This window comes from Lissotriton helveticus, chromosome 1_1, assembly GCF_964261635.1.
Source record: "Lissotriton helveticus chromosome 1_1, aLisHel1.1, whole genome shotgun sequence".
In the NCBI taxonomy this organism is placed as follows: Eukaryota; Metazoa; Chordata; class Amphibia; order Caudata; family Salamandridae; genus Lissotriton; species Lissotriton helveticus.
In genome coordinates, this window is record NC_136057.1 from 1,789,709,640 (window position 1) to 1,789,735,984 (window position 26,345).

At 43.6% G+C, this 26,345-nt stretch overlaps 2 protein-coding genes across 2 annotated transcripts in view; one reads left to right on the forward strand and one right to left on the reverse strand.

Moving 5' to 3' along the window:
* CEBPG (CCAAT enhancer binding protein gamma) overlaps window positions 1-3,538 on the reverse strand; it is a 36,671-nt gene extending 33,133 nt beyond the window's left edge. Inside the window, exon 1 of the mRNA XM_078640567.1 lies at window positions 3,391-3,538. The gene's annotated coding sequence lies outside the window, so the exon portion shown is untranslated. The remainder of the gene's footprint in view (window positions 1-3,390) is intronic.
* A 5-nt stretch (window positions 3,539-3,543) lies between these two features.
* The window catches only part of NAGA (alpha-N-acetylgalactosaminidase), a 738,125-nt gene continuing 715,323 nt past the window's right edge, over window positions 3,544-26,345 (forward strand). Inside the window, exon 1 of the mRNA XM_078640564.1 lies at window positions 3,544-3,681. The gene's annotated coding sequence lies outside the window, so the exon portion shown is untranslated. The remainder of the gene's footprint in view (window positions 3,682-26,345) is intronic.

The following is a 26,345-nucleotide window of genomic DNA, read 5'->3' on the forward strand; positions in this document are numbered from 1 at the left end:
CAAAAACGTCACACGAGCCATAACCATACCAGACAGTATACTGTGTTCATATTCTGCATGACTGTCTTCTCTGGGGTCTGAAGAGGCAGATGGCCTATTATAAAACATGCTTCATGAAGCCTGATACTGTTGAGCCCCATGCAGACTACTGTGAGCAGGTAGGAATTTTGGTGAGTCCTGCATGCGTTCAGGCAGCCCTGCAGTAGGTGCCTGGCAGACAGGAGTTGTTTCCACAAGGTGGACTCAGGAAATGCACCTGTAATTCTAACCGTACCTGCGTGATATTAGAGCCACCATTGAGTTACAAAAGTCAGACACTGGGCGATTATGTGTGCGTCCATATCTAGCCAGTTGTGGTGATCTCTGAAGATGATTGGAAGGATTCTATTTCGATTAATGCCGCCTCAATGACGTTAGTAAAATTGATGTAGAACTGCTGGGAAGAACCTTTGTCTCTTCAATGTACCCAGCAAGAGACTACAAATACTTGTTATTTCTCCTACATGTCAGCCTGCTCCAGTGAGCAATGCTGATTTGCACCTGTACCCTCTCCCCAACATTAAGGGTGTGTTGTATGTTATTCATGCACTACAATCTTCACTGACCCCATAGTCCATGTGATCCTGTGATGCGGCCTTGGGTATGGCCGCAAACGCAGTAGAACATAAACGGTGGACTGAGGAATGCAAAGGGGCAGGGTCGACCAGCTGTCATGACACAGGTTCTTTGAGGAGGACTGACAGCCACTTCATTACGTTAGGGACCAGCTGGTAAGCCAGCATCCCATCAACCCCGGAGGACATTATCAGCTCTGGGTTACCTCCAGGCCCAAGATCACCGCCCATGAGTGTAACAATGCCCTGAAGGCCTGGCTGAACGAGCACCGCAATAACACTAGCAATGGTGAGAAGATCATGCTGTGTAAATATGTAATATATATTTGTCCAACCTTATTCGCTGAAACTTTTCTTAAAATGTAACCCACAGTGAATTTCCAAATTGTATTTATGTAACTATAAACACTACTATCTGAAGTATACTTATGTACTTACTACCATCCTTATGTGAATTAAGAGTTTATCTGTTTGGATCTTTTATGTAATTCATGTACTCTGAAGTCCTTACGTAATGTAACTGGTTATATTGTAAAGTGCTCTGACATTTTTTAGCAAGGTTTGTGCTATAAAAAAATGCATTAATAAATAAATGTGTCAGCCCATGGTGAACCGAGTGTTAGTAGAAATTGAGGCTCAAAATGTGTCCACCTGGGTATCTGGCCTAACTCAGAGGGCCTGTAGGAGAACTAGAGCACTTTATTGCTAAACGGGATCCATAGTGGTGACCTACACTGTGAAGGCATAAAATTGCCAGTATGCCCAGTGACAAGTGGGAAACCTCAGTGGATTTGCCCCCAACTAGCACTGAGACAATCACTTCAAGTCATGAATCTCAGGTCTGAGATGCTCTGTCCACCTAGCACACCACCTTGGTGTTAACCCTGAGCAGTATGCCCCACTGTTTTGCTGCAAACTAGGATTTATTATAAGAAATGTCCCACAATGTGTACTCTGTTCATACAGTTAGTGCTTTAAATGGGCCAGTACTGTCTGGTACGTTGTACCGGCACCTTTTTATTTTGAGAGGGAGTGTACCAGTACTTCTCAAGAGAAATGCTTTACTTTTCATTGGAGAGTACCGTCACTTTTTAGAAACAAGCAGGTACTCTGGTACAGTGTACCTGCACTTCTATTTTTCCATTTCAAGCCCTGCATACAGTATAATACAGGTAATCAATCTTCTATTGCTAGGATCCATTTTTTGGCTTTCATTGCTACATACGTTTTAGTCCTTTGGGTGAAAGATCACAGACTTTGATATTTGAGATACAAAATCATGTAAAATGGAAACCTCAGAACTCCTTGTCTGGGTGAACAAAGAAGCTTCTGTGGCATCATAGGGCCTGTTGTCTGTTTATCGTCATCCAACAGTTGACTGGTTGTCACATCACTGATATGACAGTTATATTAGTGCCCATATTTATGGTTTTAATGTTGCCATCAAACACAAGCTTAATAAAACTTGATTACCTTGACTTGTCTTAGATCTATACGTATTTAGGGGATCACTAGCATGGAACTACAATGTTTGGCCTACACGAACATCAGTCACCAATAAGATGTCAGGAACTAGATTATCCACACTACAACAATAAAAGGTTCATTTTTTAGTAATTCTTGTATTAGGATAAAAATAACAAGAGTCCCTTTGAGAATATCTCTAGGTGAAGCCAGAGGGACTTCGTTGTGCGGCTCACACAAAGACTTTCGATGGGCCCATTTATGTGCCTTTGTATCTCGGGACTGGCAACACAAATACCATGGTTTGTGTATGTCTTACTATTTGATGGACTACAATGTACATAGTAAAAATACAGACAAATAGGCCATTAGTAGAATAAGTCTAGCTGTATTACACCGCATAAATAGTACGCACAATACCGGACATTTCTTCGGCTAAATCCTTTTGTGTATCGACAGTGAGACGTGGAGGGTGGGTACAGCAAGTACGTCTGTCCCGGTAGTACACAGAGACCACCAAGCTATCCCTCAGCAGGATGCCAGGGTCCACCTGCGCTCTACTCTGGGGGTGTGAGAATGTATCAGACGACGTAGCGCGAGAGGCTCTGGGCTGTTTTGCTTCATGTGTTTGTCCAGTACGTTGTCTGATGTGAAAATAAACTGAATTTAGCAGATTTACAAGACTGACGTCTGTCACTTTACGCTAGGCTCTGTATATAACTCACACAGCCCCAACACCCGAGATCTACCACTTTAAGAACTGCTGCCCAGATCAGAGAGTCACATCTGGTGTTAAGTCTAAGAGGGACTAAGGGATCATTGACACAGAGTGCAGGGAAAATAGAGGCAGAGTAGACTCAGAAGATAACCAAAACAGAAACGGAATACAGGCAGCGAAGAGCTCAAACAAAACACAGCTACATCAGAACCACGACTGAGCGATAATGGAACCAAAGCAAAGCACACCTGAGGCAGAACAGAATAAAGACAGGTGTGCAACAACTGGGTCAGAAAGAAGAAGTCAGAACAGAGCTGGAGCAGAACTAGAGCCAAAAAAACGCAGTGGAGTTACCGCAACACCGGGATATAGATACAGCAAGTTAGTACAGTACCGGGAGAGAACTAAAAAAGTTCGGGAACACAGTTATTAGAGCCAGAACCGAAGTGTGCCCAGAAGCACCATTAGCACAACCGCCCTCCTCCAACGACACTCGGAGCTCACTGCCAGCACTCGGAGCCCCGCCGGCCCTCGCGGCACAGGTGTTCTGGCTGAGAAGAAGCAGGCGGTTAGAGAACAGCTCTGGGTCCGTACCTGAGGTGCGAGATCCCACTCCGGGCCCCTGGTACTAGTCCCATGGAGAGGAGGTACCCGGTCCGTGCCGCTGCACTGTCTCGGTCACTGCTCGGAGTGCGCCTGCGCGCTGTCCCGGCTGAGCCTGCTCGCTCTGCGCATGTGCAGACACGTTGAGGTGGAAAACACGAGATGGATCCTACAACCGTAGCTGCGCGTTTGAAGATTCCGTGAAGTGAAGTAGAATTGGCTAGGATAGGAAATACCCAGCGTTTTCATCAGATAGCACGCTACTCCGGAATACAAGGCTAGGTTAGTGGTAAATACAGTGGTTATTTTTTTATAGATCTTTTTATTGCAAATACATAATGACAATTAACGTAATACACTATAGGACTGAGACACAGTCAGACAAAATCAGTACCCTTTCAACTGTAAGCCCCCCCCTCTCCATCTGTAGTGGGGGCCAATAACAACACCGCAAGGGGAAGATTTATAACAGTATTTATTGGGTATAAAGGCCCACGGGGAGCCAGAGGAAAAGCATGCAGCAAGTTGCCGTAACAGCTGTAATATGGCCAGTGACAGCTATGACGTCACATATATAGCTCTAATGACATTGGCTAGAACTAGGTGACGTACTGGCATGGAAATAAACAACAGATACAATAAAGATTAGGATTACATGTTCAACATCTCCCTTTCCTCCTAAATACAACAGCTATAAGAAACAAAAACTATTCCAAAACATAGTCCTCAAGGTGTTTTGGCATCCTCACAATTCTTCCGCTCTTTGACTGCACACCAGAGGTACTAGGGTATGCATCATCAGTTCCGTGTCCCTTGGAGGATACATTTCTGTCCACACTCCTATCTAACTCCGATGTATCAATTTCTGCAGCCCCATTATCTGTGTCAGTAATGCAACTCCTAGATCTTTCCCTTATGTCAAAAGAAACATTTGGGCTGACTTCCTGACTGGAGCTGCTTTGGTTTTCGGATATGTTTTCCCATTCCAGAACACTATCGTCTAGACCTTTCTCCTCGCTTTCCTTATTTCTCATTATTATTTTTTCCTGACCCTTCTTTAGGATTATCACGTCGTCTTTACTCCGCCATCCACCTCCTTCAACGTGAACAGCACCTTTTGTTGCATCGCAAATTTTTACTGGCTTACTGAATTTAGTCTCACCTTTCGACACCAAACCAGGTTTTCTCAATAACACCCAATCTCCTGGTTGTACATCTTTCACTTTTACTCTGTTAACTGAGTCAGAATACTTCTTTGTTTTTTCTTGCTTTTTCACTATATTTTCCCTTACCATAAGATTTCTGTCATTTACTTCTTCTGAGATTACACACTCCTTGCTCCAGTTACTGAATTTGGGTGTAATTTGGCTGTTACATTTCCTCCCTCTCATTAGAAAGAAGGGTGCATGTTTCGTGGTTTCATTAGGTGTATTGTTATATGCATTGATTTTCACTCTTATGAACTCTTTTACATCCATATCTGAAGCTACGGCCAGTTGGATGCCTTCTTTTATGAATTTGTTTACCCTTTCCACCTGACCGTTACTTTTAGGGCTATACAATGGTGTTTTTACCTGTTCAATTCCTGCTTTTTCTAGAAAATCAGTCATTTTACTAGAAATCAACTGTGAACCGTTGTCTGATACTAACACTTTTGGCTGGCCTTCTTTGTCAAAAACATTCTTATTACAAATTTGTAAGCGCGGTAACAACTGAAGTAGTAATAAGATTTTTGAGGAATGTTTTTGACAAAGAAGGGACGTGAAATTATATAATATTGAAAACACCTACCCCTACCTGCAGAAAGATTTTTATATCAACAAAACATATCCTCGCTATCAAAACAGCCGCCCGTGGGGCCGCTATATTAGACGCCAGAATCTGGTGGGATTCTCAGACACCTCTGCCGAATCCTCGGATAGTTCTGATCCCGGGGAAGGCAGTAGTGGGGCAAGGAGAGGCGGATTGCATCAAAACTCTTTTTTAGCCAGAGGCGCCCAGGACCCACCGCAACGCGGAAAGGTCAAAAAACCCCAACGATGGCACAATCCACCCGGCGAGCGCAGAACTCGCAACAACTATTACCAATGGTGAGCGTAGTATCTACTCCCCCACAGAGAACTGACAGCATTCCTATTTTTAATCTTTCTAAATACACACTTGCACAAGAAGAGCTATCACTACTTATGAAAGGCCTTTCTTTTGTGCCCACAATTCCACCTAATTACATGGACTTACAAACTGAATTGATGAGATTCTTTAGACGCATACGCCTACAAGCCTTCTTCCAGTTACATCCTACATCAGAAAGGACAACCAATACCCCTTTCCGACCACCATCCATCTTTTCACCTTCTGCAAGTATGATTCCCACAGAAGTGGTTACATTTGAGAAGGTCATTTTGAAGGAACTGCAGAACCTCCAAAATAAGAAAATGTTTATTCCCTATAATATCTCCAGGGAAGAGAAAAATGCCATTTCCCAACTCAAAACTAATGACAATCTTATAATCAAGAGCGCCGATAAAGGCGGAGGGATCGTGTTACAAGAAAAAACCGCATATATTTCAGAAATAATGCGACAACTTGACAATAGGGAACACTACAAAAGATTGAGTCATAACCCTACTAAAGAAATACAGAGCCTAATACAAAAAACTACAAAAGAAGGCCTTGAGGCAGGATATTTATCCAAAAAAGAGTACAACTTCTTAAATGTCAAAACGCCCAGAATCCCAGTAATATATACGCTGCCCAAAGTGCACAAAGATGAGAAAAATCCCCCAGGCCGTCCCATTGTTTCAGCCTGTGGATCCATCTTAGAACCATTGGGATCTTATGTAGATTTCTTTATTAAAGACTTTGTCCCTTCAACGCAATGCTACATAAAGGACTCGATGCACATGATCAATATGATCGAGCATCACCCGTACAACCCAATGATTGAAACTCTGGTGACCATGGACATTGAGTCCCTTTACACTAATATCCCACAGACTACAGCACTCTTAGTGATTAAAAAGATTCTGGACTCACGACCTCGACCCCATGCTGTACCCAGTATGTTTATTCTCCAGCTTCTAGAAATATGCCTCACAAAGAATTTTTTCCTCTTTGATGGCAATTTCTATGAACAAATTAAGGGGACTGCCATGGGCGCAATTTTTGCTCCAAATCTGGCGATACTGTTTATGGATGAGATAGAGACCAATGTGATCATCAACCCTACCAATCCTTTCCTCTCAGGGATTAAGTTTTGGCGCAGGTATATCGATGACATTTTCATCATTTGGAATGGAAGCGACGATTGCCTGCGCCAATTCTTACACTGGCTGAACAATAACTGTCTGGGTCTCACTTTCACCATTACCACCAACAATGATTCTATTTCCTTTTTGGATCTAACAATTTATCACAGCGAAGGCTCCTTACTGACACGTCTCTATCGTAAGCCCACTGAAAAAAACACTCTTTTGGCCTACAATAGCAACCATCTGAGAGCACTACGCGACTCACTCCCGTATTCGCAATTTTTGCGAATCAGGCGTAATTGCTCCTGTAAGGATGACTATTTTCGAGAAGCTACCACCCTAGCATCCAAACTTAAGGATAGGGGGTATCCAAAGAAGTTAGTTAAAAACGCTACCAAGCGTGCATGGTATTGTCCTAGGGAAGCCTTACTTACACCGAAAGAAAAGTCTGACTCTAAGCGCATACCTTGTGTATCAACGTTCTCACCAATTTCCAATCAACTGAGAAAGACTATTCTCAAGCACTGGCCAATATTAAACACAGGTGTACTCTCTATTGAAAAACCAGTTTTTGCCTTTAAAAAGAGTAAGAACCTTAGAGATCACCTTGTGAGGGCTGCTTTACCCAATTCTCTACCTCTGGCTACACTTGATAATGTATGGGGTCTGTCCCCCATTGTTGGGCATGCTAAATGTGGTGGATGTAATAACTGTGACAGTACTATAGAAGGAAAAAGCTTTACTTTTAACAATGTCACCATACAATGTCGTTCCTTCTCCAACTGCAACACTTGCAATGTCATTTATCTAATCCTATGCCCATGCCAAAAAGTGTACATTGGACAAACCAGCCAGAAGGTAAAAATCCGCATTGGGCAACACAGGAGTCGCATCCGGTGCGGCACTCTAAATGCACCTCTGGTGGAACATTTTGCAGCCCAAAAACATTCTGACAGTGATTTGAAATGGACTGTCCTGAAAGTACTGAGACTCCCGCCGAGGGGTGGCAACATGGGACAGTTACTCAATAAAGAAGAGCTGAAGTCCATCATATAGTTCAACTCTATCCAGGATGGTCTCAACAGAACAGAGGATTGGACTAGCCTAATATAAGCTGGCTATGAATGGTTAACTTTTTTCTGCATGAGCCTACATAATTGTCTATGTTCATTTGTAACATTTCCAAATGTCAGTTGTTTTTAATCAGTTTGAGACCGTGTTTTTCAGAGAACCGCATTCTGGCGTGAGCCCATATAACTGTATGTGCTCCCCTCTGTTTTTATGATCCTTTATGGTTAAAACCTTGTCCTGTATGCACTTATTTCACTCACTCGCTGGGTTGCCTATTCCAAGATGGCGCCCATTATCGGGATCACTGTCACCTCCAACTAGTCCGTCCTCACTTCCCATCACCACTAACCCGGACCACATTAGGCGCCGCTGCATGCAGACGCTGAGCACCAGGCCATCGAGCCTCCAGACGGGAACCCATTGCGGCCCCACTACGAGCGTATTACGGTAAGCCTTGAACTGATGCATTACCCCGGCTCCCTTGAGGGCCCATCTCAGTCCAGTGTGCCTTATGTGCGCCCTCCGTATTCTTTCCTTACAGGCTCGCACGGATAAGGCCCACGCTATTGAGCGCCATGCGGAGATCACAAACCGCATATTACGGTAATTACCTGCCTGCACTCGCCGTCTTCACCTTCACTTTTATTCACTTCCAACCTTCAATTGCTCATGTTTTGTTCACAGGTTAAACTTCCATTGAAGTTCCCAGCTGAGCCCACGCTAGATGCTAGGCTTCAAGGGTAATATTCTGTTCCTTCACTGCACTTAATCCGCCACTTCACCCAGTAGGTCCTAAATTTTTGTAAAAAACCCTTTCTTTTAGGTCTGAATTGTACCGGCCCAACTGGGTTGATATCCACACACTCTCTGACGCCGCCCAACTACGAAGCGGAAACGGTAAACCCGGTAATTCTAGTCCCCTTAATTGTTCTTCTTTAACCTGTTATTCGCCTCTTATAATAAAGATATCTTCTTATAGGCATCAGCTTTATCGGAAGCCTATTGCTCATTTGAAGTGTCTTCAGCCACGCCCGGCCAACCTTGCCTCGCTTGTGGTAATCAGATTTTTATATTAAGGTCCGACTCACATCCTTGCGACCTTCTGGCCAACACTCCCTCACCATGACAATTTTTCACAAAACACCATGAATCTCGCCACCGAGCACTACTTTTTATTAAGCAAATACGGTATGCCCTACTATCACTCGGTCTTCTTCACTCCAAATACGAGCACAAAAGCACCCGTGCCCTTTGGAACAAGCAACTGCATGTGCACGTGTTGCATTCTGCATGTCAAGAGTGGTCACTGACTAGCTTCTTTTAATCCTCACTATGTAACGAACTGATAAAGAATCTTCTTTCCCCTTTTTTCCTTCCTGTTTAAACCCTACAGGCTCACTCGACCAATCAGGCAAAGTCAATTATAGTCCTGAAGATGATCCCACTATACTGTAGGAGATAGGGATCGAAACGTTCGTCGACTGTTTTGCAGTACTGCTCGTTTCATGATTTATAATTTTCACGGCAGTTACTGTGGGTTTGTGCTTATTCAAAAATTGTTTGCATTGTATTATAAGCCACCCTGCTCTCCTTGTTTGCCTGTAAACTCTTTTTCTTTTTCCCTTGTATTGTTTTCTTCTGACTAGGTACAGGCTTGTGCCCAGTTACCAATGTGCGACCTGTCTCGCCCTATTCTGCCTATACTAAAAATTGCTTTCCAAATAAACGCTTCTAGGTCCGGCTGGACATTGAAGAAGAAAAACACAGCCTTTATCTCGAGCCTGTGTAAATTATTTCTCTAAGTATTACTTAAAAACCTAGGACCTTTGTTAAGTAATATGGCCAGTGACAGCTATGACGTCACATATATAGCTCTAATGACATTGGCTAGAACTAGGTGACGTACTGGCATGGAAATAAACAACAGATACAATAAAGATTAGGATTACATGTTCAACACCATCCCCCCACATTTCTAAATCCAGTGGTTGTTGGTTGTTTATTGGGGTTAGTGTTTTTACTTTCAATGAAACCATTCTATGCTTTTAATCCAATTGTGTGTGGCAGAGTAAATTATTAGGCATAGACGTAGTAATTAGTCGACGTACTGTAATTATAATTGCATTTATGTAGCGCTTTTACTACCCCTGACCCGGTTGAAGTACGTTTGAGGTGTTGAAAAGAGTAAATTAATAGGCATAGACGTAGTCGTTAGTCGAAGTACTGTAATTTATAATTGTATGCAGGCAGCTATGCTACACTTAGAGACAACGAGATATGAAGAAGATGGAGAGTAAAGATAGGGTCATTAGAAAGAGCGAAAGGAGAGAGGACAACCACAAGTTTAAACCCAGGTACATTTTTCATCCACAGTTTTAGAAATATAGAGGAGGCTTTTTGAGATAGCATGCAATTTCAGAATGTAAAACAATCAGAACAAATGACATTACATAGGGGGTAGAATATTGTGCTGTACCAAGATGCGATATTAGGAGCTGTGGCATGGGGTGTAGAGTGGGGCTAAGGGTAGCTGAGGGAAGGGTACAAAGAGCTCTTAGGGAGGGGCAACATATTTTAGTTAACAGCGAAATGCATTCTGTTCGTTGTAGTCCTAATTTATGTCATTTCAATCAAATTGGACTAAACTATCAGATTACAGTTGTTTGTAATTCGAAATCCCAGGACTGTATTGGTAATGTGATGTCAACTGCTAATGTTATGTTAATAAATTTATTAAGCACACGAATACCCGTAGGTGTCTTGGCGATGAGGGTTGGAGTATGCAGATTCATGTAAGGTACGGGTCTCTATTTCTTAAACAGCCAATTTTTAAGGGCCTTCCTAAATGCAAATAAGGTTGGATGTGTTCTAATGGAGAGAGGGAGTGCATTCCAGAGCTTGGGGGCTGCCGCCCTACAGCTTCTGCCACCCAGCTAGATTTGAAAAATCTCGGAATTGCTTGAAGTTTAGCTCATTCAGAACGCAGATGCCTTTTTTGGGACATACCAATAAAGTAGACATCTCAGGAACTTGGGGCCTGAATCGTGAAGTGCTCTGTAGGTAATGCCGTGGTCCTCAAAGATGATACGATTCTTAATTGGGAGCCAATGCAGCTCATGCATATGTTTTCGAACTGAAAGGTGCCCAGGGATTCCCAACAGAAGCCAAGCGGCCACATTTTGGATCATTTGCAACTTGTTGAGTTGCTTCTCAGGCATGTCAAGATATAGCCAATTACAATAGTCTAGTTTTACAAGAATCAAAGAAGAAATTACAGTTTTCAACTATTCATGGGAATAAAAAGTAGTGTTTTTTTTATTGTTTTAAGCAGAAAAAAGCTCGATGAGGAGACAGCATTACCTTGTGCCTCGAAGTTGAGTTTATTATCAATAATCACACCAAGATTCTTAGCTTTGTTAACTGGAATAGGCGCCGTCCCAAGTTCGTCAGGCCACCAATTCTGTGACCATTTTAGCCAAAAATTGCAGAAAATGATTACTTCTGTTCTGTCTGAATTGAGTCTCAGACAATGAGAGCTCATCTAGGAGCTGGCCACCAGCATGCAGTCCTTAAAGTTTTGCATTGGTGGTAAAATATTTTTTGATACCGACTGGACAATTTGGGTATCATCTGTATAAGATGTCATACCAGTCCGTAGGATTTTTAAAGTTTTGCCAGTTCGGATACATAAATATTAAAGAGTGTGGGCCTCAAAGATGAGCCCTGTGGGACTCTGCACGGGAGGGCAAAGGGAGGAGACTTGTAGTTGCCCAGAGCTACTGATTGTATTGTGCCTGACAGGAAGGACGAAACCAGTGTAAGCGCTTTGTAATCTTAGATTGAAGAAGCTGATGGAAGGTGCACACAGGTATAGAGGGCATATTGGGAGAGAGAGGGAGAGATAGCTAAAGGAAGAGTTATGGCCAGCAGGGCCGGACTGGAAACTTAAAACAGCCCTGGCAAAAATAAAAAATTCATCCCGCATGGGCAGACGTCCTAATGTGCGCTAGAATAAAAGCAACTCTTTCAAGTTGAGGCCGGGATCGGTAATGAGCACCACCATTCCGAGAGGCAGAACCCGGCCTCCAAGTGTCAGTACTGGCCTCCTGGGGCTCCAGCCTCTCGCTTGCCCGGCTGGCCAGTCCGGCCTTAATGGCCAGGAAAGGCAAATGGAGTGGTGTATAGGAAGCAAAATGAAGAAGGATTAAGCCGGGGGGGAAGGGGTGGGACTTGGGAGGGGGTTTATATATGGTGGAATACAGGGAGCTGAGGAAGGGGACAGTGAGACAGGGAAACAAAGAAGGAATACTGAGGGAGGAAATATGATTGGGATTTGGGGGCCTGGGGTAGTAAGTGCAGTCAGAGTAGCGCAGAGGAAAGGTTGGGAAATAGAGTGAGATGCATGGAAGGGTTAAAGAGGCTTTCAGGGAATATATACAGAAGAAGAGGATACCGGGAAGAGGTGCTGAGGGGGTATAGAGAGAGGCCTCAGGGAGCTAAAAGAGGAAGTACAGCTCAGAAAGGAAAATTGAGTGGGGATGTAGAGAGCTCCTTGAGGGTTAATGCAGGGAAGAGATAACTGATGGTTTACTCCAGCAGTAAAATCTAAAGTAGGGAAGGGGCGGCCATCGGGGGGGCTTATTATTTGGATAAGTATCCTCCTAAATTGTAGGATAATTACCAAGAAGCCAAGGTCCCCGGATATCCTTGGTGTCTCACTATTGGGCCCACGGGGAAGCATGATCCTTGACCTTTATAATGTATATATTAGGGGAACTAAAAATGGGTGTATTTCACCTACAATGTTGGAGCTTGAGGCACAGTTAGGAGAGCAGAGTGGACCTGGGCATATCCTAGTAGCAGGGGATTTTAATTGTACATATGAGCCACTTCCCCTAGAAGGAGTGCCAGACCTAGGAGAGGAGGACAGTAGATGGGGGATTCCTACCCTCTCTATTCCATCTATCAAACGCTGGACTCGTAGTGCAATTCACCTAAACGCACTCACATTGGAGTTTGGCTTGAGAGCTGCTAACGGTCGTACTCGATCGGACCTGCAGGGTGCTCCGACATTTAACAGAGTTGGTCAATGCACACGGATCGACTATATTCTGCTGGACAGGGGCCTCTGGAGCCATGTTGATGACATGGTTATTACCAATACCGTAGAGAGTGACCACAATCCACTCTCTCTATCTTTAAAAAATCCTTGGCCCACCGAAGTATTGCCAGTCCCCTTGAGCCGTCAACAAGGGACTACTGTTGCCACTTGTGGCAGACGTCTAAAGTGGAGTAGGATCATGTGTAATGTCGATAAACTATCAGCAATAGATGAAGTAGCTAAGGTCATGCAAGCCGAAATCGGCTCGATTGACCTAACTATAGCAGCAAATATGGCTACCGCTATATTTGAAACTGCTGTAAAAACTATAGGGGACCTTTTTTGGGTCCAATTGCCTCCAGGGAAACAAATTTTGTTATTAAAAGCTAAAGGCAAGCACGATTGGTATTCGGCATCATGCAGGAAGGCCAAATCCCGCCTAATAGAGGCAGTTAAAGGGAAGTCCCCTCCACTAATCCAAATTGCTAGAAGAGATCATAAAAAGGCCTTGCAGGTTGCTAAAAGGGAGTGGGAGGATGCCTACTGGCTAACCCTTAAGGAAGCTAGTCTGAAAAAAGATTCTAAATCCTTTTGGGACGCCATAAGGGCACGAAATAGACCGGATTCCGATCTTATAACCTGCAATATTTCAGGGCAGGTATGGGAGGCCCATTTTTCTAAACTTTATTCCTGCTACAATGATTCGAACAGGAGAGGGTTTGTCCAATCCTCCCCTTATATTAATTATATTCTTCTTCCCAGTGATCCTGAATTCACACAGAAGGAAGTAGAATATGCTATTAATTCCATCACTCCACAGAAAGCTGCAGGACCTGATGGCATCCCAGGGGACCTGTTAAAATCTGATGTTGCTACTTGGGGCAAATTAATCCACTCCCTCCTTCTCGCTATTTGTAGGGGTGCCCCCATTCCTGCGTCATGGAAGGGGGCAGAGGTAGTTCCCATCTATAAGAAAGGCCCAAGGGATGATCCGTCCAATTATAGGCCGATCAGCTTGCTTGATGTAAGCCAAAAAGTCGCTGGTAAAGTTATTCTACTTAGGATACTTAACTGGGTAGACGAAAACAAAATACTTAGTGACTTCCAGGCTGGTTTTAGAGTAGGCACTGGTACGATAGAGCAGGCCTTTAGGCTTATGATGATTTACTGGAAGGTGGTAGTGATAGGCAAGGGCAGTCTTTATCTCGCCTTTATCGACCTAAAGACTGCCTTTGACCTTGTCCCCCGGGACTTATTATGGAGGGTCCTGGCTAATATGGGGCTTCCACAGTATCTACTATCCCTACTAGTTAGGCTCCATCAGGACAGCTTTGCCCAAATTAGGTGGGGTTCTGGAGGGGAGAAAACGGGCTGTATTCCGGTGGAGAGAGGAGTCCGCCAGGGATGTGTTCTGGCTCCCACCCTTTTCTCCTTGTATATCAATGGGGTGGTTGAGCACCTACTGAAATTTCCATCTGATGAACCATCCCTGGCGGGGGTTCGAGTACCGACCCTCCTCTTTGCGGACGACACGCTCCTAATCTCCAAATCACCTATGGGACTACAGAAACTCTTGGATAACTTCCAATCATTTTGTACTGATCGGGGATTGGTTATAAACACCAACAAAACAAAATACCTTGTTCTTAACCCCCCGAAACAGCAAGTGCGTCCCCCTATCTTAAACACTGAGCCCCTGGAAAGGGTGAAAGTATTTGACTACTTAGGGATACGCATCTCAGACAAAATGGATTGGACTCCTCATTTAGACAAGATGCTGCTAAATCATAAAAGGATCACAGGTGCCCTATTGAGGGAGCAACGTTCCAGTTCGTTGAAACCAATAGGAACAGTCCTAGAGATCTATGCCGCCAAGGGTGTCAGCTCTGCACTCTACGGAGCTGAACTCTGGGGCTTTGCATCTTCAGTAGCTCTCCAAAAATCTGAGAATAACTTCTGTAGACAAATAATGTCCCTTCCTCGAAGTACCCCACTTTTACCTCTATTTATGGACTTTGGCTGTACCCAGATTGGCGAAATTGCGAAATTTCGCCCTCTTTTGTTATGGGCCCGCATTTGGCGGGTAGAGGAACTTAGTGCCTATGCTAGAGGCCTGGAAGAAATAATGGCGTCACCACATTGGGCTAGAGTCAAATGGCTAACAGACATGAAATCTTTACTGTTGGACTTGGGCCTTTTGGACTCTTGGTTAAGTAGATCTTCTCCACCTAAACAAGTACTCAAAAATCTTTATCGGGATTGGATCTGCTCCCAAAGGCACTCCAGCACATCCATTGGCAGGCTTTCTGTGGATTTCCTGAAATTTAAAGACATTCCTATGCGAGAACCCTATCTAGATATAATCGGGAAACCGTTTGCCCGGTCTTTGTATTTTAAATTCAGAACGGGTACCTTGCCATTGAACACTTTTACCAAAACATGGAATTCCTGTCTTTACAAAACCGACCTGTGTCCTTCATGTTTAGTCCATCCAGAGACATTGGCCCACTTCTTATTCGTTTGTAGCGAATATGCTAATCCAAGAAGGGTTTGGCTGAAGAATCTGTGTCGGCAACTGGGAACCAGGAGCCACGATGTGGCAATCAGGACCCTTGTTTCGGACAGTTATGTACCCTATGTCTGTGCCCTAGCCAAATTCTTATTCTGGGCTTGGGCCATCCGAGCCAGAAAGCTTAAAAACCTTGTTTAATTCTCTCTTAAATTCTACTAATTTTAGCAAATGTTATACTTGTTGTTATTAACTGGATATGTTTTACTAATTTTATCACCATTAATTCTTTTAAACTTGCTTTTATGATAATGAAATTTTATCGAAATAAAGCTTTTTGACTTGACTTGACTTGATGGTGGGTATGTGGAGAGGGGATTAGGAAACGGGGGAGAGGGGTATAGCTATGGGATGGATACTCACCTCAAGTAATAATTACAATTGTTGTCAACATGAACCACTAAAGTCACTAAATAAACATCAGGCCTACACCCCTTCGTGGCTAAGGATCTGAGCAGACAGGCTTAACTTAGAGGCAACGTGAGAAGTGTTTATGCAGTACTAAAAAAGTAATATAGTTGATATGTTAAAGAGTAGAAATTCCTAAACAGATTAGAAAAATAGAGTAAATGTAATAAACAAAATGATAGAGAAATGACAGCAATCCAATGAGGGGGTCAGAGACATAACTTTTTAAAGGTTTAGTTAAAAGTAGGAGCAAGAAGCACAACTTGCCAATAGTAGTCAGTGGTCGCAGTAGATCGGGACCTAGGCAATATTTGACATTGACTTTGATGGAGTGCAGGTCTCATTCACAAACCATGATTGTCCTCGTCAAAAGGTTTTGCTTTATGACTTTAGTCCTTGAATTGCCAATACACCACAGGAGTACACCTTTAAAGCCCCCCAGGAATTTAGGGGAGGCAGTAAAGGACTCACAGGGTGTCAGGCAGATCCCGTCCAGGTCCAGTTGCCACTGATCAGCTGGACAGTTGCAGGAAAGGCCTCTTGTAGCTTGTTTTATCCCTGCAGCTTGAACGGGAGGCAATCCTAATGACACTTGTAGTCCACTTCTTTGTCCTGCGTACAAGTGGGAGAGCAGGTCTAGTCTTATATGCTCTTCACATGTCTCATGTTGAGTGTTAAGTCCTCTTTTGATCTTCGACCAGTTCAATAGTAGTCTGAAGTGGGTTCCTGGAGAGGCCTCATGTATGGCTGGGACAAGCTAGTGGGTGGGAATGACCCCTGCAAATGCCCTATCCAATATGGTAATGGTTCTTGGGCCTAACCCTCCTTACTTTGGCCATTTTCAAGATAGCAAAAGTCTTTGGCCACATTAAGCTTAGAGTTATAGGACTGGTTATGTGTGTTGGAGAAGGGGTCAATGGTAGTAAGTGCTATGTAAATGCAATTTAAGTACTATGGTAATCCTTGTGCCCTGCCACATCTAACACAAAAGTCCAGTTTGAATCAGGTCTTGTACCTGCAAGACCCTCAAAGACAGAAATCTTTTAAAACAAAAGCTGGATTTTCAGCAACCCAACAGTGATACACAACAGTTGTTTTGCCTCCTGTTTCTCTCCTTTGAAAGGTCCCCCAAGCAGACCTGTCAAACAGGCTTTGACTCTGTAATGTCAAAAAGAGGCCCACTGTGATTGAAGCTTTCTTGGCTGGTGGAACAAAAAGAGAGCCCGCCCAAGTGTCAACTATCATTTGCCTGTGACGGGGAAGGCCTCTTTGAAGTGCTCACCTAGTGTCATATGAAAAACCCTAGCAGACCTGTCAAGCAGGATTTGAGATACAAGCTTGATGTGACACTTTAATGCCAAAAAAGGATGTTCACAGCCACACTCTGCATATTCTGTCAGGTCATCTCTACCCATTCAGGTCAGCCTATCGTTTGCTTCTGGGAGACATTTCACACCTATTCAAATGCTCTTTACTGGCTGGCAGAAGTGGGAGGGCAAAATGCAGATTAGCCTTCATCAACTTCAGGCAGGGAAAAGGTAACCATCTAAAAGTTACTTTTCTGTAATAGTTAGTAAAAATTCAATTTCACAATTGAATTAGATATTTAATTACTATTAAAATAGTTGTTTAATTATTTATCTAGCTAGCCTAATCCTAACATACAGTATTAGTCTTTAATATAGCATCTGAGTGCTTTCCTAAAGAACAGCCAGCCTTGCTACAGTGAAAATAGCTTTTGGTGTATTTTTACTGTAATGACATGTGGAACATTAAACTTTTACATGTCCTACTTTTAAAACCATTCACCCTGCCTTATGGGCAATATGGTCCACTTAGGCGGGACTTACATAAATATTTAAAAGGACGGTTTAGACCTGTCAATAGGAGTTATTTTGACAGGTCAAATTTGCAGTTTTAAACTGCACAGCCAAGCTACAAAGGCTACGCCTGCACTCAAGTTTGCACTGTCACTGTAGCGGGTGGCACAATGGGTGCTGCAATCTACTAATGGTATCTAAGCTATGTGCTCTGGTTACAGTTTTTACCAAGGACTAGGGACATATAGGTAAGTTAAGTATGCCTATTAGTAGTACCCCAATGTTACTATGAGGACAGCAAGAATACAATCACTTTATCACTGGTTAACTGGGGTAAAGGGCAGAGAATTCTACAACCAGCCAAAATACAGGGCCGAGCAAAAGGCAAAAAATCCCGGATGATCACGCAGAAAAGTCAATTTTTTTACAGTGGCGGCACAAGGAGTTTAGGGATGGTGTTGCGTGGAAGACATACTTAGGGGTCATGATGATGAGTTACAAAGAGTTGAGAGACCGGACTTAGAACAGGGATCAGATAGAGGAGGATAAAGTTAGGGAGGGCAAGCGGATCCAAAGAGGGGATTCTTCATGGATGGGAATATGAAAGGAGGATACCAGGAGGCCAGGTAGGGAAAGGGATATATTGGAGCAGATACAACAATTGATGCTGCGGAAGGGGGTTTGTGGATGGAATCCATGGAACAAAGAGACGAGACATAGAGGGAATACATGGAGCTGAGTGATGTACAGCCAAGGAGGGTGGTATGAAGAGATGATACAGGAAAAGGGGTATACAAGTGGAATAGTGGGAGCTAAGGGAGGAGAAACAGTCAGTGAGGGGATATGGAGAGGAGATAAACTAAGCTGATGAAGGGTTGGAGCCAATAAAGGAATATGGAGAAATGATATTAGAAGATGAGGGAGTGAGTACACCAAAGGAGAGGACATACTTACTTGAGGAAATGGTGCCCCACGTAGGGAATATGGAGATGGTTAAAGGAAGCTTAAGGAGGGGGACAACTAGGTAGGGGCTATGGAGTGGGACTAGAAGGGGCAAGGAAAAGGCAGTGATACAGGCAGAAATTAGATAGGGAGAGGGGATCGGAAGCTGAGGGAGGGAGTACAACCAGGGGAGATGGGGCATTGAAAGGTGAAACTGAGCTGTGGGAGAAAGTGCACTGGTGAGGGTATATAGAGAAAGAATATGGTGAGCTTACTGAAGAGAGTATAGCCAGGGAAGACATATGGAGTTAGATGCAGGGAGCTGAAGAAGGGGGTACAGTCAGAGAGAGTAAATGGAGATTGGATACATGGCGCCGCAGCAGGGGGTACCCCCAGGGTGGGAATATGGAGAGGGATACTTGGAGCTGCGGCATGCTTCACATTCGAGTAGGGGTATAGAAAGGGAATATCGAGAGGGAATTTAGGGAGAGACTATAGGGCTCATACAAGGAGGAACCAGAGAGAGAATATGTGTAATGGATATGTGAATCAGATAGAGTAAATACAGTGAGATTTGATAAGGGCATTACTTTCCTGTTCTGCGGTTTCCACTGATTAACTGGTTCCTCCTAATTCTCAGGTTCCTCTTTTTCTCCAGTTACCTCTTTTTTTTGCAATTCTTTTTTTTCCCTTTGTTCTCTATTATTCAATCCCCTCTTCTGCTAAAGATCTTTCCTTTCTGTGTCCCTTGTCTCCATCCCTTTTTGTCTCTAGTCTATCTTTTCTGTGTTACTCTTCTCCTGTTCCTTAATTTCCAGTTTCTTCTTTTGTTCCTCCTTCTGCAATTATCGCTTCTTCTGTTTCTTCTTTACTAATTCCTTCTTCTCTAGTTCCTTCTCCTATTCCCGCTCTCAGGTTTCCTTTTCATGTGTTTCTATTTCATTAGATGTCCTCTTTCCATTTCATTCTTCTCAAATTCCATCTTCCTAGTGACATCCTTGAGGCCCCTTTTTTCGCACCACATTTGGTTCCTTCTGCTTCACTTCCATTTTGTCTGGTTCCTTCTTCCGTTTATTCTCCAGTTCCATCTTCTGCAGTTTCCTCTTCCACTCTATCTTCTCGTTAGAACAATTATCAGAGTGAATGGGCCTGGCAGTCCTTCTCTGCAGTGAAAGGGACGACTGGATTGGCTTAGAAGTCTTAACTGCAGGGAATAGGCACAGTAGATGGGTCTGGGGCCCTCCTCTTCAGGTTGTATGGGCACATTGGTTGTGCCCCAGAGCCTTACGTACCCTATTTGTAGGTCTCGCCTGAGCCAATGCACTTGCGCATTTCTCCGGCGAGATTATAGTAAGCGGAAAAGAAAAGTCTACCAAAACGGCTGTGGATCGCATACAGTTCATGTGATCTATGCGCATGCACAGCCACATAACACACCACAATTTGTCTGTGCCTCAGCATCAGACTTCAAACGCTACCGCTCCCCCGCCCCCCTCCCCCCACAGCAATGCCGAGAGCTTGTTTCTGGACGAAAGTGAAAGCCTACCGTGCTTGTTTACAGTAGCCTTGCTCCTCAAATGCTGTTGCTGTGTTGCCATCTCTCTAGGGACACTCAGCTTGAAAACACTCAACTTGCTAGCTGCGATGCTACATCCGCTATGCTTTGCCTCTAGACACGTTGACCCCTCGCAGACTGTGCTGACTCTGCCCCTCCTGATTCTGAAACTGAACAACACAGTCACCACGCAGTCTCTTCTCTCTGTCTTATGATGTCTGCCCTGCCACCATTTACTTCGGACCCTCACACCTCCTCACCCTCACACCGCCTCACCCTCACACACCCTCACCCCCGTCACCTTCACCCTCCCTCACCCTCACACCCCCTCACCCTCACACACCCTCACACACCCTCACACACCCTCACTCACCCTCACACCCTCACCTACCCTCACACACCCTCACTCATCTCACAACCTCACATCACTCAGGGGCACCACTCAGGTGCACCACCACATCACTCAGGGACACCACCACATCACCCAGGGACACCACCACATCACTCAGGAACACCACCACATCTCTCATCTCTCAGGAACACCACCACATCACTCAGGGGCACCACCACATCACTCAGGGACACCACCACATCACTCAGGAACACCACCACATCACTCAAGGACACCACCACATCACTCGGGGATACCACCACATCACTCAGGGACACCACCACATCACTCAGGGACACCACCACATCACTCGGGGCACCACTCAGGGGCACCACCACATCACTCAGGGACACCACCACATCACTCAGGGATACCACCACATCACTCAGGGACACCACCACATCACTCAGGGACACCACCACATCACTCGGGGACACCACCACATCACTCTGGGACACCACCACATCCACCACCACATCATTCTGGGACACCACCACATCACTCTGGGACACTACCACATCACTTTGGGACACTACCACATCACTCTGGGACACCACCACATCACTCTAATACACCACCACATCACTCTAATACACCAACACATCACTCAGCCCAGCCACATCATCACTCAGCACCACAACAGCACTGTCCTTGCTTGCTACCAACAAGCATTGCCATAGCCAATAGGACACGCATTAGGAAAGTGTAAGCTATTGGTTTTGTGAATAACAATGCTATTAATTTATATATTTTCAAAGCCAACACATTTAAAAAAAATTGTCATTTACAATACCAATAGCTCACACTTTCCTAATGCGAGACCTATTGCATTGCATGTGCTTGTTAAAATGGTGGTGTTCCTTTTCTTCAAGCATTTTACTGGTTACATTTTGGGCACAATACCAATGTGTTTCACCATTTCTCCATTTTCCTTACTCATGGATTCTTGTAAAATGTTAATCCCATTTGAGTATGCTAGCAGTTTACTACTGCTCTCACTGCGTTCTTGGATACCTCCAGAAAAGTAGGAAGCCGGATCTCATCCAAAGAGTTTACAAAGAAATACATTGGAAATGCTCCTGTGTCAAATCTGATGAAATGGCAGAACACCCGAAGGCAATCCCAAACTTTCCACTCAAGCTCTAAAGTGGTAAAGCCAGATAACAATTCCAGTGACTGACTTCAGGGGAAAAGTTTGGGACGGTAGCTTTCCTATGGTTGTTGAACCCTCAATAACACAGTCATTGGCTCTTCATTACCATTAGGAAGGATGATCAGAGTAGGTGAAGTGGACGTTCCGGGGTATACTTTTCTGGCTGTCTTGACTGCCTGAGCTTTATTCTTGGAAAGAACACTGTGCAACAGACATGCCAGATTTTTAACACTTCGGCAATATTAGGAGCTTAAGATTTGTATGGTTTGTTCATTGGTTGATTTCCACCTTCCAAGTAGTGACACTCGTTTCTGAATCTATCTTTAAGTGCCAAATGCTGTATCACTGATATTGTAATTTTGTTCTCTGTATTTGTCGATGTTCTGGAATGAAGTGGCACAAGATGTAGAGTATCTGATCTGTCTTAGGGTGAGGTTGGGTTAGAAAAGCCCAGATAGCAAAAGAGAAACCACTGGGGTACACGTTAGGGCCATATCAGGGGATGTATGATGTTACAACGCATACATTCACAACGCATACCATTACAACAAAACTTTTACAACGCAGGATCCATTACAACGCATGCCATTACAACGCATGCCATTACAACGCAGCTGCTATTACAACGCAAGCCATTACAACGTAAGTATGGGTAAGTATTTTTTTAATTTTATTAATGGGAATGTAATAGTAGTGTAAGTGTTAGATAGTGTAGGGGTTAAAATTACTATTCTAACTCCAGAGGGGTGTAATAGTAGGGTAAGTGTTGGATAGAGTAAGGGTTACAATTACTATTCTAACTTCAGGGGGGCGTAATAGTAGGGTAAGTGTTGGATGGTGTAGGGGTTAAAATGTAATTAAATACTTACCCATACTTATGTTGTAATGGCATGCGTTGTAATAGCAGCTGCGTTGTAATGGCATGCGTTGTAATGGATCCTGTGTTGTAAAAGTTTCGTTGTAATGGTAGTTCGTTGTTTTAGTTGCCTTGTAATGGCTGTTTCCCATATCAGGATGCCTTAGGAGAAAAGCTGTAGTGAAGGCATTTTTTAAAAATGTGAAGGGCCTTTCTTGCTAGTAACCCACTGAAAGCGTGCTGCCTTTTTTCTCCAACCAACAATATGGATTTCGATGGAGGACATTTTTACTAAATTACTGATAAAAATGTATTAACCTCCAAAATCGTTGATGCCTTTCACTGAAGTAGGCAGTGGTCTTTCTTGTACTTCTGCTACTTTTCCAGGATACATACTGATGCTTTCTGCTACTAAAAGAAAGCCCAGGAAAGATATAGAGGACACTTCAAAAAACATGTTTCCTCTTTGGAATGGTAGAGTACTGACGAAGACTTGATGGTACTTTCATATGTTGTCAGTGCTGGTCTAACATGTCCTAAAACACTAGGATGTCTTCCACACAGTTAAAAAAAGAAAATACCCAACTTTTCACAGAATATGTAAATGAATGAGTTTTGAAGTGTTGCTGGGGTGATGCAAAACGCAAAGCGCATTACCTAATAATCAAGTTTCCCATAGAATGTATTGGAGTGTGTTCTTCTTGTATCCTTCCTTAATACATACTGGGTTTTAACCTCCGCTGAGGTCAAATTATTAGAAGGAATGTGCCATTATAGGCAGAAGATTTGACCTCCAGTCGGAGATTTTGCTCAATGAGCTATTGCTTTAGAGCTTCATCTTCCTTTGCTTAGAGAGGCCAAATGCTACTATGTTTGATAGTTGCTTCAGGCATTGTATCAATTATAAAGTCATAATTCCTAACTGAGGGAAGCCTATCCGCTCCCTTAATAATAACGACTTATTTGAATTCCTGATAGGGTGCTGGTATGTGTAGTGTTAACTCTGGTATGATCACATTGAAACAGGTTAAGGCATTTTTGTGTTTAACATGCTTACTTGGATAACAATATTGCTGACAGTACCTCTAGAAAAGGTCGGTGATTTGCTGTGTCCAGTTGATTTTAGGATTATGGAGATATATAGTTATGGTGCTCTTAATACAGTAGTTAATGTAGGTGCATCCATTTTGCTCAAGGGAAGTTGCCTCCAAAAATTACCAGTATAAGAGTTTTGGTTTTCCTACAGACATCACCTGATGTTAATGGTGTATTATCCATACAGTTAACATTCAGTTTCTGTAAAGTGAAGTCCGTGAACACACAAATGCTCTCAAGAAAACAAGAATGAATATACACACTGGGCCCCAATGCAATATCAAACCACAGAGAAATAATACTGACCTTTATCTGAGACAGGCACGTCTGTTTTCCGTCTCCAGAATATGGGTCTGTTTTTCAGGGTCTAACAGAAGAACCCTTTCTAGTAAGCAGGGGGCAGTTGCACACATGGTGACGGGTTCTGTCATGTCACATGGACACCTGACTTTCTACAACATTCTATTTTTTCTTGAGTAAACATGCACCAGATATTTGCAGTATTCTTGTTTTTCTTTGGTACCTCAAGTTGCTGACTCTGGTAATATGGACAGAAGTTGTATCAGAAACTATATTTTGTTTGCTGTCTATAATATTGATAAACATCTATTTTTAAAGTCAAGCATGTCAATTCAGTGGAATTAGTGAGTCAGTTAACGACAGAGGGTAGAGCATCATTCCTCTTTCAAGCATTCCACTTATAGTTTGTGTTTTCTGAATGCAATGAGTATGTTGAGATATGGGTCATGTTTACTGTACCATTAAACTCAAGCTGCACCTTACAGATTAGCCCCAAATAGGACAAAACGATTCTAGATTTTCTTATGTTCCTTTCTTGAAGGGACATGGTCTGTCAATTAGAGCTGAAATGTTCCTATTGAAGAAAGATCCAGATGTTATTTGCATATGACTCCTCTTTCTAGAGTGGCATTGTAGGCGAAAATGATAGGCTGGAGGCGACCTGAGTAAATACCATTGGCTGATATTAAGTCATGCATTGCACCCAACGCTTAGTTTTTTCTAAGTTCTAGCCATGTGTGACACCACTCCTGTCCATCACAGAATTTGTATTATGTTGATGCATAATATTCAGTTTCTCCCAGAGTATTCACACTGGTGTTATTATGAGAATGAACCGTGAGTTTGTCCCTTTACGGTGCTCTACGACAAATATACAGTCTGTCTTTCCATATTATTTATGTTATGAAATACGTACACACACATATAGATAAAATGAACATCCTCTTCGTGCATTCTACACCTCGTAGTCTTGCAGACTTCATTTTCATTTTTTGTCCCACATTGTCACACACTGCTGTAAAAATGTGGGACAAAATGCCCAATGGTTCACTTGTGGTGCCTGTTGACTATGTATCTTGTGGAACATGGCAACAAGAAAGAACCATCATCTTTGTAGTTTGTACAATTCCTAGCATTTTCAAAACAATTTTAAATTACTCCCAGATTTCCTCATACATCTGTTCTAAGAATAAGTCAGTAGTCTTTTCTTTTGTAGTGCTGGTCTACTGTAGACAGGTCATTTCCCCCTATTGACCATCCATCTTGTATAGGTCAGACTTTTGAATGCAACACACAAAAGGTGATGAAAGGAATGCTTGCAGTTTGTCTAACCACTGGCAATCACTCTGGTAGCATCCCAGCCCATCATTTTTTTGCTCACCATTCCACCTCAGTTTAGACCCCACCATATGCAAATCAGCCTTGACTCTGTTCCTCATAGGAACAGTCCAGTCCGAACTGCCATGCCAAGTCCTCCCTGAACCGGAACACAACCAACCCAGGACAGCTGAGAAAAGCATCTGGACATACCTATGCTACTTAGGGTGGCAATCGCTTGGAGTAGCATCCCAACCCATCCTTCTTTTGCTCACCTTGCCATCTCAGTTTGGACCCAGCCATATGCAAATCAGTCTTGACCCTGTTCCTCATGGGAACAATTCAGCACGAACTACCAGACCAGCTCCCTGAAGCGGAACACAACAACCTGGAACCGGTTGTGCCCTAGTTATGGGCTCATCAGCCAGGTACAGTTTGGTTCCAGTGACACAGTGAGCATGGGACCCACGACTGGGCATACCCATGCCACTTAGCATGGCACATGAAACACACAAACGGTGATGGGAGGTTTTTTGCAATTTGTTTAACCAGTGGCAATCCTTGGAGTAGCACCCCAACCCATCATTCATTTGCTTACCATTCCACCCCAGTTGGAACCCAGCCGTATGAAAATGAGTCTTGACCCTGCTCCTCGTGGGATCAATCCAGCTCGAACTGCCAGGCCAGGTCCTCCCTGAGCAGGAACACAAGAGAAAACGGTCCTGGATTACAAATAGTTAGACAAATTACAAGCATTCCTCCCATCAGCTTTTGTGTGTTCTGTCTCTGGAACCAAACTGCACCCGGCTGATGAGCTCCTAATTAGGGTGAAAATGGTCCTGGGTTGCTTGTGTTCTGGCTCAGATTAAGCCCTGCTAATTTCTTCCCATATCTGTTACAGTTGCTCTGTAAAAGGTCCATGTCATTCATTGTCTGTGTAGCTTGTCGGAGGCTTACTCAACTGAGAACAATGCTCGATTCGCCCGGAGGCTGCAATGAATCTGTTTTAAAGAGCTGTCCCTCGCTGTCCTGCAATAAAGGCCATCTCCATATCCGACTTCTGCTCTGTGTAACAAACCTGTATCAGAGAGAATATAGCATGTAAATGTATTACTTC